This window comes from Cydia fagiglandana, chromosome Z (assembly GCF_963556715.1).
Source record: "Cydia fagiglandana chromosome Z, ilCydFagi1.1, whole genome shotgun sequence".
Classification (NCBI taxonomy): domain Eukaryota; kingdom Metazoa; phylum Arthropoda; class Insecta; order Lepidoptera; family Tortricidae; genus Cydia; species Cydia fagiglandana.
Window position 1 is genome coordinate 31,204,552 of NC_085959.1, and position 16,034 is coordinate 31,220,585.

The 16,034-nt window shown below is 39.1% G+C and overlaps 2 protein-coding genes across 7 annotated transcripts in view; one reads left to right on the forward strand and one right to left on the reverse strand.

The window, feature by feature from the left end:
• Positions 1 to 16,034, forward strand: part of LOC134678852 (uncharacterized) — a 208,179-nt gene that overhangs the window by 104,010 nt on the left and 88,135 nt on the right. The gene's annotated exons all lie outside the window — the stretch shown is intronic.
• LOC134678856 (CD82 antigen-like) overlaps positions 1 to 16,034 on the reverse strand; it is a 92,677-nt gene that overhangs the window by 49,702 nt on the left and 26,941 nt on the right. For 3 of the 6 annotated variants that reach the window (XM_063537567.1, XM_063537571.1, XM_063537569.1), the window contains exon 2: positions 927 to 998. The exons of the other annotated variants lie outside the window; for them this stretch is intronic. The gene's annotated coding sequence lies outside the window, so the exon portion shown is untranslated. The remainder of the gene's footprint in view (positions 1 to 926; positions 999 to 16,034) is intronic. 6 annotated transcript variants of the gene reach the window in all.

Here is a 16,034-nt window from a genome sequence, read left to right on the forward strand (position 1 = left end):
AAAATTTTGGACGGTAATATTTTTTAGGGTTCCGTACCCAAAGGGTAAAACGGGACCCTATTACTAAGACTTCGCTGTCCGTCCGTCTGTCTGTCACCAGGCTGTATCTCACGAACCGTAATAGATGATGTATTTCTGTTGCCGCTATAACAATAAAAACTAAAAACAGAATAAAATAAAGATTTAAGTGGGGCTCCCATACGGCAAACGTGATTTTTGACCAAAGTTAAGCAACGTCGTCAACAAACCGTTTTGTTTTTGCATTTTTTTCCGTTTTTTTTTTGCTTTATGGTACGGAACCCTTTGTGCGCGAGTCCGACTCGCACTTGCCCGGTTTTTTTAATTTTAAACTTTCGGGTCTTGAATTTTTTAGTATAACAGACTGCTCATTTCATCAGGTACCTAGGTATTATCCAACTGACTACAATAGCTAGTTTATGTTCATAGAATTAAACATGTGACAAAACCTACGTTGGCCATTTATGTCGCCCTTGTTTAGGTACAGCCTCGTCTACTAAACAAAACACGTCTCTAAAATTCGGGAATGAACGGTCCTTTGCAGTTAAAATAAACTGTTAATTTGCCCTTTACCTGTCTATAAATGCCGTGCGGATTGCGGAGGCGTGAATTATTGTTCAACCACCGAATGAATGATATAAATAAATCTGTTGAATATCCCTTTTACTAACCATATTGCGAGTATAAACTTCAATGCTTTGTATAACCAACCAAATCAGAGTTATTAATCTTAAAACGCCCCTATGCTCAAATGAATGTACCTACTAATGATACTCTCCTGCTTACTTAGGTACAATATTTTTAGCGTATGCACACGAATATTTAGTATGACCACTAAAATGATTTTAATGAGCACTTATTAGTTCCGTAAGTACCTAGCTTAATTAAGAGTATCACACGGCGCTTACCGTTCAGCGAAGTGCACCGAGGTTTGACTAGCCACGCCATGGCTCAAAGTTCGTCCGAATAGGACGGCAACTCTGCAAAAATCAAATCCCAAATTAGTTCCTATGTCACCACTTTAACACACGATATTCACTTCGCTTCGCAGAAACAATTTAAATCCAAAATGTGATAATTTGATAAACTAAGCTAATTCATTGAGCATTCAAAAACCCGTCAGGCAACGCTATTTAGGTGCTACGGCGTAGGTACCTTGGAATATATTTTTGTTCGTTGATAGTTCTCTATCGTAGAATCTATAGGCCTCTGGGTGCATAATTGGCCTTAAAGAAGCGGCAGACTAAGATTAAAAATTATTATTAATTAATAAGTATCTTTAACAGTTCATATTGATCGTAACGTGTTTACGTGACTATTTTCATACATTATTTAAGTTTCAATTAGCGATAGATATATTAGGTGATAGAAAATATCGACGATTGTCGTCTTGGATATCCCCACAGATCTGTATCTTATCTTATCTGTATAAAACGAGTAATTAATATGCCAAAAACTGCTATTTATATGTAGGTATCATTATCCACACGGTCAACTATAAATTTATAAAACATATTGCATTGGCATTGGATCTGACATTGGTCAGCTACCCCGTCGAACGACCATCATACAACTAATTGATGTAAAGCAAGTTGACCCATATTAATCTGTAGTAACACACGTCTGATACTGAATCGCTACGACCCAAATCAAGTTAGTATCACACGTGTGATACTAGGGCGCTCCACGGGTTAAGGGTGTTGCTGTTAATACAGGCTGGCACGCATATCAATAGACGGAAGTCGCCACGCCAGGGGACTTCCGGTGGGATGGAACTCCGGACGCACGCAATATACCCACCCTTCCGGTCAATAAAAACTCCTTATAAGTATGAGGTATGCATGGCGGTGGATAAGCCAGAAATAATTTCGCAACAAAGATGGTTTGAACTTTTAAAATCCTATCTCGGCAGTTCATCTCATTCACACCAATAAAAAACATGCACCGAAGGTTTTACCAAACCTCCGTTATATAATGATCTACAAGTATAATACAAATCAGTTGATTTAATTACGAGTATGTAATAATAATCAAGTATAAACGCCGATGTTGCCCCTGGTCGTCTTCGCGACGGCAGTTTCAGGGGCCCATCTAGTCAGCGGCAAGTCACCGCCTGCCTCGATAACTTGGGAAACATTGTTATGGCAGGTGTCCGTACGTCTTTGTAATAACCCAGTCTCAGCATAGTCCACCCAAACTTCAATCCATAGACCGGTATACTGTTCTCTTTTTCTACAATAGTCCCAATGCCTGCTGAGACCGGTTCATGGGTGTTTATTGTTGCATTGCACCTGTGAACGGGTCCCAGCAGGCGTTCTACATGACATAAAAGCTCTCCAAGGGGCCTCTACGTGTTGGATCTGTGTCCCCACGCAAGCCTATCAAAAAACCGGGATTATAGGCCCGTGATATCTAAGGAGATCAAGTATAAATATATTCAAATGTACCTACACCTCCAGGCGGGCCACATAATTTTCTTTGGATTAAAATATGAGTTATTTAAGGTAATTACTACGCTGCGAAGCTTTCTAATAACAGTAATAACACTAAAATGGATAGTGGAGTTTTTTTATTGCTTCTTTTAGTGCGTCTTTATGGGTGAGGGTAGTCTGCATATTGCCTCGGCAATATAGCCCTATTGGCCCGGTGCTGGCATGGGGGCGGGTGCACGGCTATGGTCCTACGGACGAGCAAGCCCCGGAATACGGTCAACGATTTCAAGAAAAACGAGACTAAAGGGGCCCACTGATTATCAGTCCGCCGGACGAAATCAGCCGGTCAGTTGTTCGGAGTTGTCAAATTTTTGTTCTAACTGACAGGCCGATATCGTCCGACGGCCTGTTAGTCAGTGGTCGGCTTAAAGTTTGTTAAGTACGAGTAGGTACTATTTGTCACTGGACCTAGGCATCTGACAACAGTTCATCGGTGGAGGTGGATTTCGCAGCAACAGGGTGCCAATACCAGTTACCATTTTAATTAAAACAAAATGTCATTATTTTCGTAATCGAATTGGAAAGCAGAGCGAATTCAAGCATAGGCTATCGCTAATATTAACTCGTCTAAAATTTGTGGTTTATACTCTTGTTATACAAATTTATGTTTGGAATATCATGCTATAAATAACTCGTTGTATATTGAATAAAGGTTAAGTAATTTGTTTGAGGGAAGTAAGGTTTTCACCAGCCTTCCGGTAAAGTGGCACACGCAATACGCGGAATACGCCTACTTTTCGGTAATGAGTTTTGTTTGGACGTCGTTCGAAATCTGTAAGTCGTGTCGTAACATGGTCGTAACGCGCCGTATCTCGTTCGTACCCATGTATTAGTACGAGCGACATGCACGAACGAGTGATGTCAAAATGAGATCAAATTGTAAGTTCTAATCGGCCTTTTGTGCACCCTAATCGGTCGTCATGTGCCGTGGGCGTAATATTTACCTTATGACACATGAAATCAAGTTCGGTCCTTCTGAGTCCGTCTAAGTTAACTGTGCATAAACTTTCTGAAAGGTACCTTTTGTTGCGTACGAACACCTATTGAGCACGATTTAACTTACTAGCTCCCAACCATACATATTTTATATTTCATTATCGGCTTACTTTAAGTTAAATAAGAATAATTTCTGATGTTCTGAAATTGTTTTAGAACAGCGAAAGACCGGATTTATATACGGCAATAAAATATCCTGTGCCTCGGGCACTTTATTGACAACACCGCACATAGCAAACGGGCAACCATTTGCTGAGGGCGTTATCCACTGAGCGCAGAAATGAAAAACCGACGGTTGACAGTGCAGTTTGGCGATTCGTTTTTGTTTTGTTTATTTTACATTTCGTTTTCCTAATTCTTTTTTATCCGCTGACAGCGCCTGCCCCGTCGAGCATACGTCGAGCAATGTGCTTTAGGGATGTAACCTGTACTTAAAATAAATTATTTCGAACCGGGCACGAAATAAAGCACCAGATAATTAATAGAAAAACATAGATAACAGTTATTTTTAAACACAATTTCTATTTAATAAATCGGATTGAAATATAAAAAGTAGAGATGACCGTGACGTGACTATACTCGTTTTAATATAAATTCCATATTAGCAAATCGTTTTGACAGTTCTAAAAAAGAAGCTGATTTGACTAGTAGGAAACTAGCCTATTGTCAGACCGCACAAGTTATTGTTTTTGAAACATTGACATGGATTTATAAGGCTCTCACAGTATTTAAAACAAACTACTCGTACCTATTTAGTTCGCAGCAAGTTTGGCCGAAAATTACCTTCCAAAACAAACGGAGTTTCGTTCTCATTTTAAAACTACGTGTTGAATTGTAGTAAAACTTTGCAAATACTATGACATGAGCTATATACGAGTATATGTCTGTAATTAGTTTATATAAGAGTTAAGAAAGCATCCTTGTACTAAACAAAACAACTAAGTGTTATTTCGTTAAAGGACACTCGTTTTTCATAACACAAAAGTAATTTTAAAAGTGTCAGTGCCGGCACATCAAGGAAAAAGAAACAAAAGTACTGAGGTTCGCGATTTGTCATGGAACGGAGATCGTGGCCGAGTGCTGGAAAAGTATTTTCGACGATAACCTCTTGTGATACTCTCTCCCCCTCTCTCTGTTACCAGGGGTGTGAAACTCTTCGGTCAAACTCGGCTCCGCTCGGCTCAGCATTGCTCCGAGCAATTATTAGGGTTGGCACCACTTCGCTTGCATTTGCGTGCACGATACAGCACAGATAAGAATATCACTTGATTTTTGACAACCCTAAATAGCCGAAATAGGGATAGTGCCATATATTAGAATAGGACACCATGATTCGACCCTGAACCGCTGTCAAACTTCGGTTTTGTATTAAGTTTCCTTTCTGTACGGTAGTACAATTAATTATTCTGTGCTATTACACTTATAATTAGTGTGAAACAGTATGCTTTAATTACCAGAAAATAAAACAACATTTTGAGTAACATGTTATAGGTCCAAGTAAGGCTGTCTAGTAGGAGGTCGCTTCGCTTTGGGATTAAGACCAGTCTATAAGTAAAGCCAGCAAATTAGAAGGAAACAAAAGATATGGCGTACCGCGCGAAACTTATAATGTAGTCCGTTTTCTATTGGGAAGCAGTATGACTTTGGGGTACTGCTAACGAAACATTTGTCCATCACACGGTTTTTAGGGTTCCGTACCCAAAGGGTAAAACGGGACCCTATTACTAAGACTTCGCAGTCCGTCCGTCCGTCCGTCCGTCCGTCTGTCACCAGGCTGTATCTCACGAACCGTGATAGCTAGACAGTTGAAATTGTCACAGATGATGTATTTCTGTTGCCGCTATAACAAAAAATACTAAAAACAGAATAAAATAAAGATTTAAATGGGGCTCCCATACAACAAACGTGATTTTTGACCAAAGTTAAGCAACGTCGGGAGTGGTCAGTTGGATGGGTGACCGTTTTCATTTGCTTTTTTTTTTGTTTTTTTTTTGCATTATGGTACGGAACCCTTCGTGCGCGAGTCCGACTCGCAATTGCCCGGTTTTTACATATTACCTCAATTACTCTGAAAATATATTTCTGTTAAAAATGTTGCTAGTCTTGCCCGGCCACATCAATAGCTATTATATATGTAGTTATTCATAAATTACAAAGCTATGGTATGGTATAATAATACCACGAAACAATATACATACTTACTACTGAAAATATAAATAAATACGAGTATCGGTAAATTAAACTATCGCACCACTTTTGTATAAAATATAACGATCAATTTTATGATTTATGACATTGACTTTTTGCCAATTAAATGTTTTAGGTAGATAGTAAATTTAGGTCAGAGCAGAAAAGGGGATTTTTCAAAAGTTATGCTTGTTTACCTAAGTACACGTACCAGCCTAATCTATATAAATAATCGTGAACCGCTTTGACGGTAGACCTAAATGAAATTATGCTCAATCGAAAGAGCTTGAAAAAATATCACTTTTGAATCGAGAACATGTATCCGCAAAATTCGTATTGTCGAGTATTTGCATTTAAAAGTGAAAAAATTTCGACAAAGAATGCAAATGTTCAATTTGTTGATTGTCATTTGACAGCGTTTGTTGCGTTTAGAAACTGCAAAAGCAAGACGAATATTACTGTTTATTTGATGACTCCGGTATGTATAATGGTTATTATTTGCATTAAGTTTCGTTTCATATGGATATGTATACCGGTATAATTATTACATTTTTTTTTAAGCCAGAACGTGCGATAGTCTGTTACGGCTTTTAAGACGATTGCAACACTGCCTAGACGTCAAACCATTCGTTCGGCTTTGGGGTGTTTTGAATTACTAATTTATTCGAAAATACGTGATAAAAACCTGTTAAATAGTGTATTGTGTGTGTTAACAATAAAAAATAGACACCGAACATAGTGCAAAGTGCAAACGCCATCGTAACGTAACGAGATTTGAACTTCAAAGCGTTCCATGGGAGTATTGTGTTTAGTATAAACATCGGTCTCTCAGTTGTATTTTAATATTTCAGAATGGTTCCAAATATTCTTACATGTCAATTCACTACTAGCTACCTGGAAATGCAAGTGAAAGCAACCAACCTTGAAGCAGCTGTGATAAACTAATAAGTGAGCGAGATGAAAATGACGTTGTTCAAAGAAACTTTGAGTTTAAGTGCCAGCTGACTGTAAACAGTGCGAAACAGTGAAAAAGCTACAGTATATTGTGGACATATTTAATAACTGTGCTTTAGTTTAGACTATGAATCAAATTTGAGGTGTATCGGTGAATTGGAAAGTGAATAAAATCTAATAAGTTATCTCCGGAGTCAATGTAAGTTGAATATAAGATTAAATATAATAAGATATATAGATAGTATATATGTCGCAGTCAAAAGTGTGATCTGGTCAAAAGAACTTTTAACCGACAAAAACAGGCAAAACTGCTTTTGACTGAGCGTGTTGGTCAAAAGTAGTTTTACCTGAAAATCATTGATTAATAGTAATTGTGACTGTTACTATCAGTCAAATGTACTCTCAGAGATAGGTAGGTTAGGGTTATTTTTTTTTGCTACGCTCAAAAAATGAAACTGTTCCCAGAGTTTGGTAGGTTAGGGTTATTTTTTTTTGCTACGCCCTAAAAACGAAACTGCTGCCAGAAATAGGTATGATTTTCAGGTAAAACTACTTTTGACCAACATGCTCAGTCAAAAGCAGTTTTGCCTGTTTTTGTCGGTTAAAAGTTCTTTTGACCAGTTCACACTTTTGACTGCAAAAGGTTGGGCTGGACATATGGCAAGGGAAGGTAAAGATAAGTGGGATAGAGAGGTAGCGGAATGGTATCCTAGAGATGGAGAAAGGAGAGAAGGAAACCAATAATGAGGTGGTCGGATGACATAAAGAAGCATGCGGAGCCGAATTGGATAGGGACGGCAAGGGATAGAGAGCTGGGGAGGCCTATGCCAAGAAAGCAGACTGAAATAATTATTAAAAAGCAATGACATAAAAATTATTTAATAAAGTTACTGAGGAAAAAATATTGAAAAACTAATTGATATAAATGAAATGTGAATTTATTTAAATGTAATATGTACTGAAATTTAATTTTTTGGGCAATAAAGGCTATTCTATCCTATTCTATTCTAATTTGACAGGTGACAACAAAAAAAACATTAATTCCTGCTAAAATTTCAGAGTCATAGTTAAGCGTAGTGCATAAGTATACTTGGAAAAATCCGACCTATGCCGCTGTGGATGGCCCGGTGGCAGAATGGCACAGGCACCTGCTGCAATAGCAGAGGACGCTGCTTTGATTCCAGCCTGGGGCACTGGAGGCCATAAGGCTGCTGTCCGTCTGTCTGTCACCAGGCTGTATCTCAAGATCTCATGAACCGTGATAACTAGATTAACTAGACAGTTTACATTTTCACAAATGATGTATTTCTATTGCCGCTATAACAACAAATACTAAAAACAAATTAAAGAAATATTTAAGCGGGGCCAATGAAATGAGTAAATTTTTATTAATATGTTTTAATATGACATGTTGGTGGCAAACAAGATACAAGGCTGTTAATGCCGATGGTAAGTGGGAGTTTAGACTAGTCCTCTGCTTCTCCAAGGGACTCACATTGCTGACCGAGTAAATTTTTATTAATATGTTTTAATATGACATGTTGGTGGCAAACAAGCATACAAGGCTGTTAATGCCGATGGTAAGTGGGAGTTTAGACTAGACCTCTGCTTCTCCAAGGGACTCACATTGCTGATCGAGTAAATTTTTATTAAAATGTTTTAATATGACATGTTGGTGGCAAACAAGCATACAAGGCTGTTAATGCCGATGGTAAGTGGGAGTTTAGACTAGACCTCTGCTTCTCCAAGGGACTCACATTGTTGACCGAGTAAATTTTTATTAATATGTTTTAATATGACATATTGGTGGCAAACAAGCATATAAGGCTGTTAATGCCGATGGTAAGTGGGAGTTTAGACTAGACCTCTGCTTCTCCAAGGGACTCACATTGCTGACCGGTTACAAATCTATTACACTCATACTAGGGTACCGTACCTGACTAGGGTACCGTACCATACTAGGGTACCGTACCTGAAGGGTAACTAAAAACGGGAACCTATTAGCGATTCCGACTCGCACTTGGCCGGTTTTTCTTAGTAGGTATATGACATTTGTTTCAGTTTTACTTCATTGTCCGTCTGTCTGTCTGTCTGTCTGTCACCAGGCTGTATCTCATGAACCGTGATAGGCAGTTGAAATTTTCACAGATGATGTATTTCTGTTGCCGCTATAACAACAAATACTAAAAAGTATGGAACCCTTCGTGCGCGAGTCCAAATCACACTTGACCGGTTTGATATTTCAGGCTCCGTCACACAGGCGCGTTTCGCGTGCGGCGCTTGAGCGGGGCGCGCCGCTTTTTCATATAAAACGCTCAGGCCCGGCTCTGAAAACGCGCCGGTGTGACGGAACCTTTATTTCAGTTTACTCCACTGTCCGTCTGTCACCAGGCTGTATCTCATGAACCGTGATAGCTAGACAGTTGAAATTTTCACACATGATGTATTTCTGTTGCCGCTATAACAACAAATACTTAAAAGTGTTCCGTTCTTGATGGGTGAGTCCGACTCGCACTTATCCAGTTTTTTTTTTAACGAATTTAATATTAACGGATAGGCATTAATATTAAAGAATGAAATAGTAGTCATAATTTCCATACTTTCACTTTAGTGCCACTTTAGGGTAGGTACAAAAGGGTTCCCTCTTTTGAGATTGGAAAGTGGGCTAGGTTATAAATGCGGCCTTCACAGAACCGATCTGCGACCAGAAAAGTGGGTCAGGTTAGAACTGTGATCCTTATAGAACCAAACTGCAACCAGAAGTGGGTTAGGTTAGGTTAGAACTGCGACCCTTACAGAACCGAACTGCTACCAGAAAAGCAGATGAGATTTTTTTAATTACATATTTGTTTTTAGATATATCGGAATAGTAAATTTTTCGAGTTAATGTTACGGATTTAAAGTTTTCTGAGATGAGATAGGTTTGTAACCGCCTTGATGAAGGTTTGAAGTCTAAAAGTAAATAATTACTTAATTCATAATGAGTATTACCTATTACTATTATTTATTTTAACCGAGCGAAGCCGGGTTTTCATCTAGTCAATAAATAATTATCCTTTACCTACTTAAGTGAGCAGACTCAGGCCGATTTTTGGTATTTCAATTATATTAGTACCAACTCGTAATGTCGCTATTACACGTGTGTAACGAAACAATTCGTATAATATGTTACAAGATTGTCGATTACCTACACAAACTCGGCTACCTAGCTCGATTTATAGCCAAGTCGAATGTACCACAGATTTATCTGGACTGACCTCATCTTAAAGATCACTTTCGCCTGGCTCGCATAAGTGTAAACAAAATGACACATTATGTCCACAGAACGTGTGTAATTAAAGTTAGAACAAACTAGCCCTGCGCAGACTTTGAAGTGCCAGATCGTGGGAGTGAAACTTTGAATGTCATTTGGTCACCTTTAAGTCTGTGCAGAGTTAGCTTAGACAAACACTAACAAAAGTATCAGTATTCGCATAAGCACCATTTCAAAGAACAACACAAGTCACACAAAATAGCAGTGCGGAAAAAGTTTAATATAATTAGATACGTACTTAGTTTAATTAGGTACCTATAACAGAGTGGTGTACCCTTATTTTATCGCCAAATTTTTTGCAGAATTTCGTCATACAGAAAATTATTCATAGAATAATCGAATCGCACATTTTTGTTACAATTAATTCTGTTTCTTCGATTATTCATTTCAAAGAAACATATTTAGTAATTTGATTAAAATTCAGAATATTTATTCAAAGATTTTTAAATAAAATAAAAGACTCACTGTAGAATTATTGTTCATTGAATATTATTTGTGAGACACTACAGTTCACAGAATATTAATTTCAACAATTATTATTTTACAAAATTACCTTTCACATACGTAGTATTCATTGAAATTGCTAAAAAAGGAGTTTAGGTTACTTTAGAGCTGCAACCTCTAAGAAAACGAACCCTTGCTGGAAAAGTGGGTTAGGTTAGGTTAGAACTGCGACCCCCAAGAAAACGAACTGTTGCCAGAAAAGTGGGTTAGGTTAGGTTAGAACTGCAACCCCCCACGAAAACGAACTGTTGCCAGAAAAGTGGGTTAGGTTAGGTTAGAACTGCGACCCCCATAAAAACGAACTTTATCCATAAAAGTGGGTTAGGTTAGGTTAGAACTGCGACCCCTAAGAAAACAAAATGTTGCCAAAAAAGTGGGTTAGGTTAGGTTAGAACTGCGACCCCCATGAAAACGAACTGTTGCCAGAAAAGTGGGTTAGGTTAAAACGGCAACCCCTTAAAACGACTTCCTTCCAGAGAAGCAGATTGCGTTAAATTAACGACTAAATAACTAAAATTCGACTAAATGACTAATCTGTATATTAAATTTTATTTATAAGAAGTGACTTTTCTACACATCGATGATTCTGTGAAATGAAATTACATGAACAAATTGTCCTTGAAACAAAACTAATGTTTTGAATTTTTGGTGAAACATAACTAATCTGACCTAAAATTATTTGAAGTAAAGATTCTATGTAAAGATTATTTTGCGATTTGAAATTACTTGAACAATTTTCTGTGAAACGAAAATCTACAGAAGAATTGACGGCATAATAAAGGTAAACCATAACAGAGTACCTACCTATAAACAATTCCGAACACAGAGTAGAATAGAGTGCGATGTTCCTACCTGCGAAAATACTTGAAGCGTTGTCTTCGAAATAAAATTCGATGAAATGTCTGTCGGCAATTCAAGGGTAAACCCAATTATCATAATGTAGATACGTAATCGTAAGACTACAGTGGGACATCGGCTGCGCGGAGGCTGCGGGCATAAGTATCATACTTATTACTACTTATGACACTTATGCCCGCAGCCTCCGCGGTAGTATAAGTAATAAGTAATAATAAGTAACCCACTGTAGTCTTACGATTACGTATCTTATTAGTCTTATTACATATATATAGGTATTATGATTACTTTTTACCCGACTGAGGGTTGTCGACTTTAAACCGATGTAAGATTTGTTTTAGTAATTTTTTGACTCGACAATATGTAGGGCAGATTGTAAATCGTTAAACACAAAGCGACATGATACCCGCAACGTGATGTTGAGATATTCCGGAGGAATAAATGCCTACGCCGTTAATATGCTACGACAGCGTCTGAAGAGTTTATAAGCTTAAAGGGCGTCACACACAGCGAAGATACTATAACATTTTATCTTAACATAAAATACTTATCGCTCGCTATACATTTTGTATGAACCGCCGTCACAGGCGGTTAAGATAATATACATTTTCATACTACGGTATTTTAAGATATCGAGCGATATGGAGATTTTATATATGTTAAGACTATAGGCATGCGAATATGTCATGTTAAGATGCGAGATATATCTTAAAATACAAAATATATCGCAGAGCATGTATATGTTCATGATGATGAACATGATACAAACGACAAGTAAAGGATATAATAATATTGCACACAATATTATTATAACAGTATCTTAACCGTGATATCTTAAGATTTTATATCCAGGCATCTTAAGATAAAATGTTACAGTATCGTCTCCGTGTGTGACGCCCTTAAGGCGACACAGAAAACGCCCAGTCCATAGTAAATGATGCTCCAAAGTCAACCAAGTGAACTACTAAGACTCTACAATGCTCTGCGAAGTTGAAGCGGGCATTAATTAAAAGCCGTCTCGGGTTCCGCGGACTCGCACGCTGCTCGTCGCAGGCCTAAATTAACGAGGCCGAACTCCCGCGCGCAAACAAGGTCGCCCCGCCTTTTAAGACAACTCCGATCCGCACACTAAACTTTATTAGATAAATATATGCTAACTGACAAAATAGAAACCGCTCCAAAACACGTAAGCTGCAGGTTTTGAAAATCGCTGGTTCTGATTTAAGTAATCATCATATTTAGTTCTGTGATAGGAAAAGTAGGTATATCTTATAGAAAAAAATAGCTATAATAATAGACCAACCTAGCCCAACTAGGAACTAAGAACGGATTGAGCTAGGCGGCAATATGCCTATACCTAAGTATAGATAGATACGTAAAAACTTAAATAGAAAAAAGTTAAGTACATAAAAACAAAAATAACAACCAATGACTCAGCATTTCACCTTACCTTTTGACTGAGACGGTTCAAACAATAGGTACTGACGCTACGAGAAATATTAGGTAAGGATCCGTGCCTCTAAAATTCTTATTAAGTGTGAAGTGTGAGGTACCTGTGCTTAATCTATGCCAATTATTACTTGCACGAGATGTCTAGAAGTGGGTATATACTAAAAGTACCTACTAATAGCTGGTGTTTGGTTTAACATGTAGTTGTTAAACGTGAACTATCAGCTAAGACTGCAAAATGAAACGTGTGCACACTAAAGACGTAGTTTCCTTTTACTGGCGCTTTACCATAAAAGACGACGTAGCCTTTGGCATAATTATCGGCAAGAGGAGATAAAACATGCCCGAGTTGCTCACTGAGCACGTCTTTCTCGGGTAGTTTCAATTTAACACTCACCAGGCGGTATATTTGATTATGGTTGCACTTTAAACGATCCGCACAGTAAAGATAAAGCTTTTGTCACTCTCGCGTAAAACAAAAACACTATTAACGACCTTCGTAGCCTAGTCGGTAGTGAATTAGACTGCAAAGCTATAATAGATGTCCCGGGTTTGAATTCCAGTAACAGTTATTTATTTGTAAGTTTCTCTCGAACACCTGTGTTATGGGTGTTGTCTATGTATTTAAACCATTTCTATATATCTACAAGAACTGTGACTGTGTAGGTATAATTTTATGATATCACCGGGTTATAATTATATACTTTTTATGACTTGAAAGTTACGTTTACGTGACGCCATGCCTTCTCAATCAAATTTTTATGTCTGCATAAAAATAGTACATTATTGTCGAGGCGGAGAATGAACACATTTGCTGGCCGGAAAATTAATTTTATACGGATGGCCTTGGGAGTTCGTTAATTTTTTTAAGTACCGCCTTGCATTACTTCTTTAGAAAGTACAGTACATAAGCATAGATCAGATACAATACCTATATATATATACATAGTAGGTATAGACCAGACGAGTAATTAAGACGGGATCCTCTGGATTTGATACTTTCCTGTGAAATTAAACGACTTCCCAAGGTCGTCTTTTTTAATATTCTGCCAGCATTATACTACATTCCCTAGGATCATATTTCTATGACCAATGATAGTCTAATTACGACTTAACATTCACTAACTCACTAACCTAATATGTACTATTAATACCTGGCTCTTGTAGAATCTTACTGTCCACGTTAAGAACCAACACAGGCATTTAACCTCAACCTGATTCAGAGGATCTAGTTATGACAGTTTTCTATCACAAACGTTTCTCTATAATACTATAGTATAGAATAGCAATTTATAGAGATTGCAACAGCGACCGAGTTTATTGAAAATGCCAGTTACCGGTCATTCGCTTTTGAATGGATTGAAAACCGCTCTGTTCTATACTATTGGTTTTATCGGGGGGCACGGCAGTGCCCCCGCCAAGTCGAGCGCGAAGCAAACACTGCCGTACCATCCTTTACAGGAACCATTTCGCCGCATTTTCAGGCCCCTATTTGAGAACCTCTAGATAAGACCAGAACGCAGAAATTTTGGTCATCCAGTAAGCTATAATCACATACTTAAAATCCAAAATTTCAAGTCTGTAGGTCATTTAGTTCCGAAGTTAAGCGAAAGCAAAGTTTCGCATTTATGAAACTCACTCATGATCATCAGAATAGAACTAGTACTTCCCATAAACTCAGAGAGCTGAAATTTGGTACAGAGTTAGGGTTTAATAGCCACATAAAGGGAAAACCTAAAAATATTGCAATATCAGTCACGTTTTAAAGATCTAAGAACTGCATAAGTAAGTTTGTAATCCCATATAAATATATGATATTACAAAGTTACTGTTGCAGTTCCTACAAATAGTAGGTAAAGTAAAGGTACACTACGATGTACGATGTGAGTATGAATGAAGGTATGTTTAGTTATGATATGTGTATTACATAGTATGGGTATGAGTACCCGAAAAGAAGGACTGCCTTTTTTTTTTTTTTTTTTTTTTTTTTTTTTTTTTTTTTTTTTTTTTTTTTTTCAGTAGTCCTTCTCAGCGCATTTCGGACGGCTCTGGGATCTCCAGTGAACGCGCCAGTGCCGTCCTAACGCTATGCCTCTTTGAGGGTCCTCTCCTTTTTTTTTTTTGGTCGCAGTCCCTAGCTGCGACCGTCTCCGACCCCGAGAACCCCTTTTAGTCGCCTTTTACGACAGGCAGGGGATACCGTAGCCGTATTCTTACGCCCGGGCTACAGGGCGCAGCGGCGACTTATTATCGTCGCCGTCTCCTCCTCCTAGCAGGATCGGAACGCTCCCGTTCGCGCTCAGCAATCTCCTTTTGGACCATGACAGTCTCACAAAAGGTGACAGCTGCATCCCATGCTGCGTCACTTCTCAGCATTGCTGCGATGAGGCAGGGTGGAGAGAGATCTTGCCCCACTTCTCTTACTAAGACCTGCCGCTCGGACTGCCACGCTGGGCATTCCTCGAGCGTGTGCTGCGCAGAGTCTAAGTCAGAACAGCAATGGTGACATCTTGCCGTCTGCTCTCGCTTTATTCTGTGTAGGTACTCACCGAAGCAGCCATGTCCGGTGAGTACCTGGGTCAGTCTATACGTCACGCGACCCTTCTTTTCCATCCACTGATTAAGGTGTGGCAGGATTGCAGCGACCACTCGCTGCCGCGTACATCTGGGTTCTTCCAGTTGCCCCCGCCAACGAGTGATGGCCTGTCTGTGGGCCCTCTCCCGAAGCACCTTAATATCTTCCGCGGCAGAGCTCCCAGCTTCTGCGCGCAAGGCGCTATAAACTCTGGCATCCATTTCCGCCATGATGTCTAGTGGCGGAGACCGTGCCAGGAGAGCAGCCGCCTCGTACGAAATTGTACGGTATCCGCGAGCGACCCTAATAGATATCCGGCGCTGAACGGCTAACACCTTCACTCGGCTTCGTCGGTTGCGAGTCAACCTTTCTGACCACACGGGTGCTCCGTATAGTGCAATGGACCGCACCACCCCTGCGTAAAGGCGACGTACCCCTTCTTCCGGCCCCCCGAGATTGGGCAACAGTCTGTGCAATGCACCCGCTGTCCTTTGAATCCGAGGCACGAGCCGGTTAAAGTGCTCGTCAAAACTCCATCGACTGTCAAGCGTAAGGCCCAGGTATTTCATAAACTGACCTACCTGGACTCTTACCTCTCCAACACGCACAGAGGTGGCTGAAGGTTCCCGGCCTTACAAAAAGAGATGAGATCCCATCAAAAACATTACATGTAAAAAGGTGCAAGTCTCGC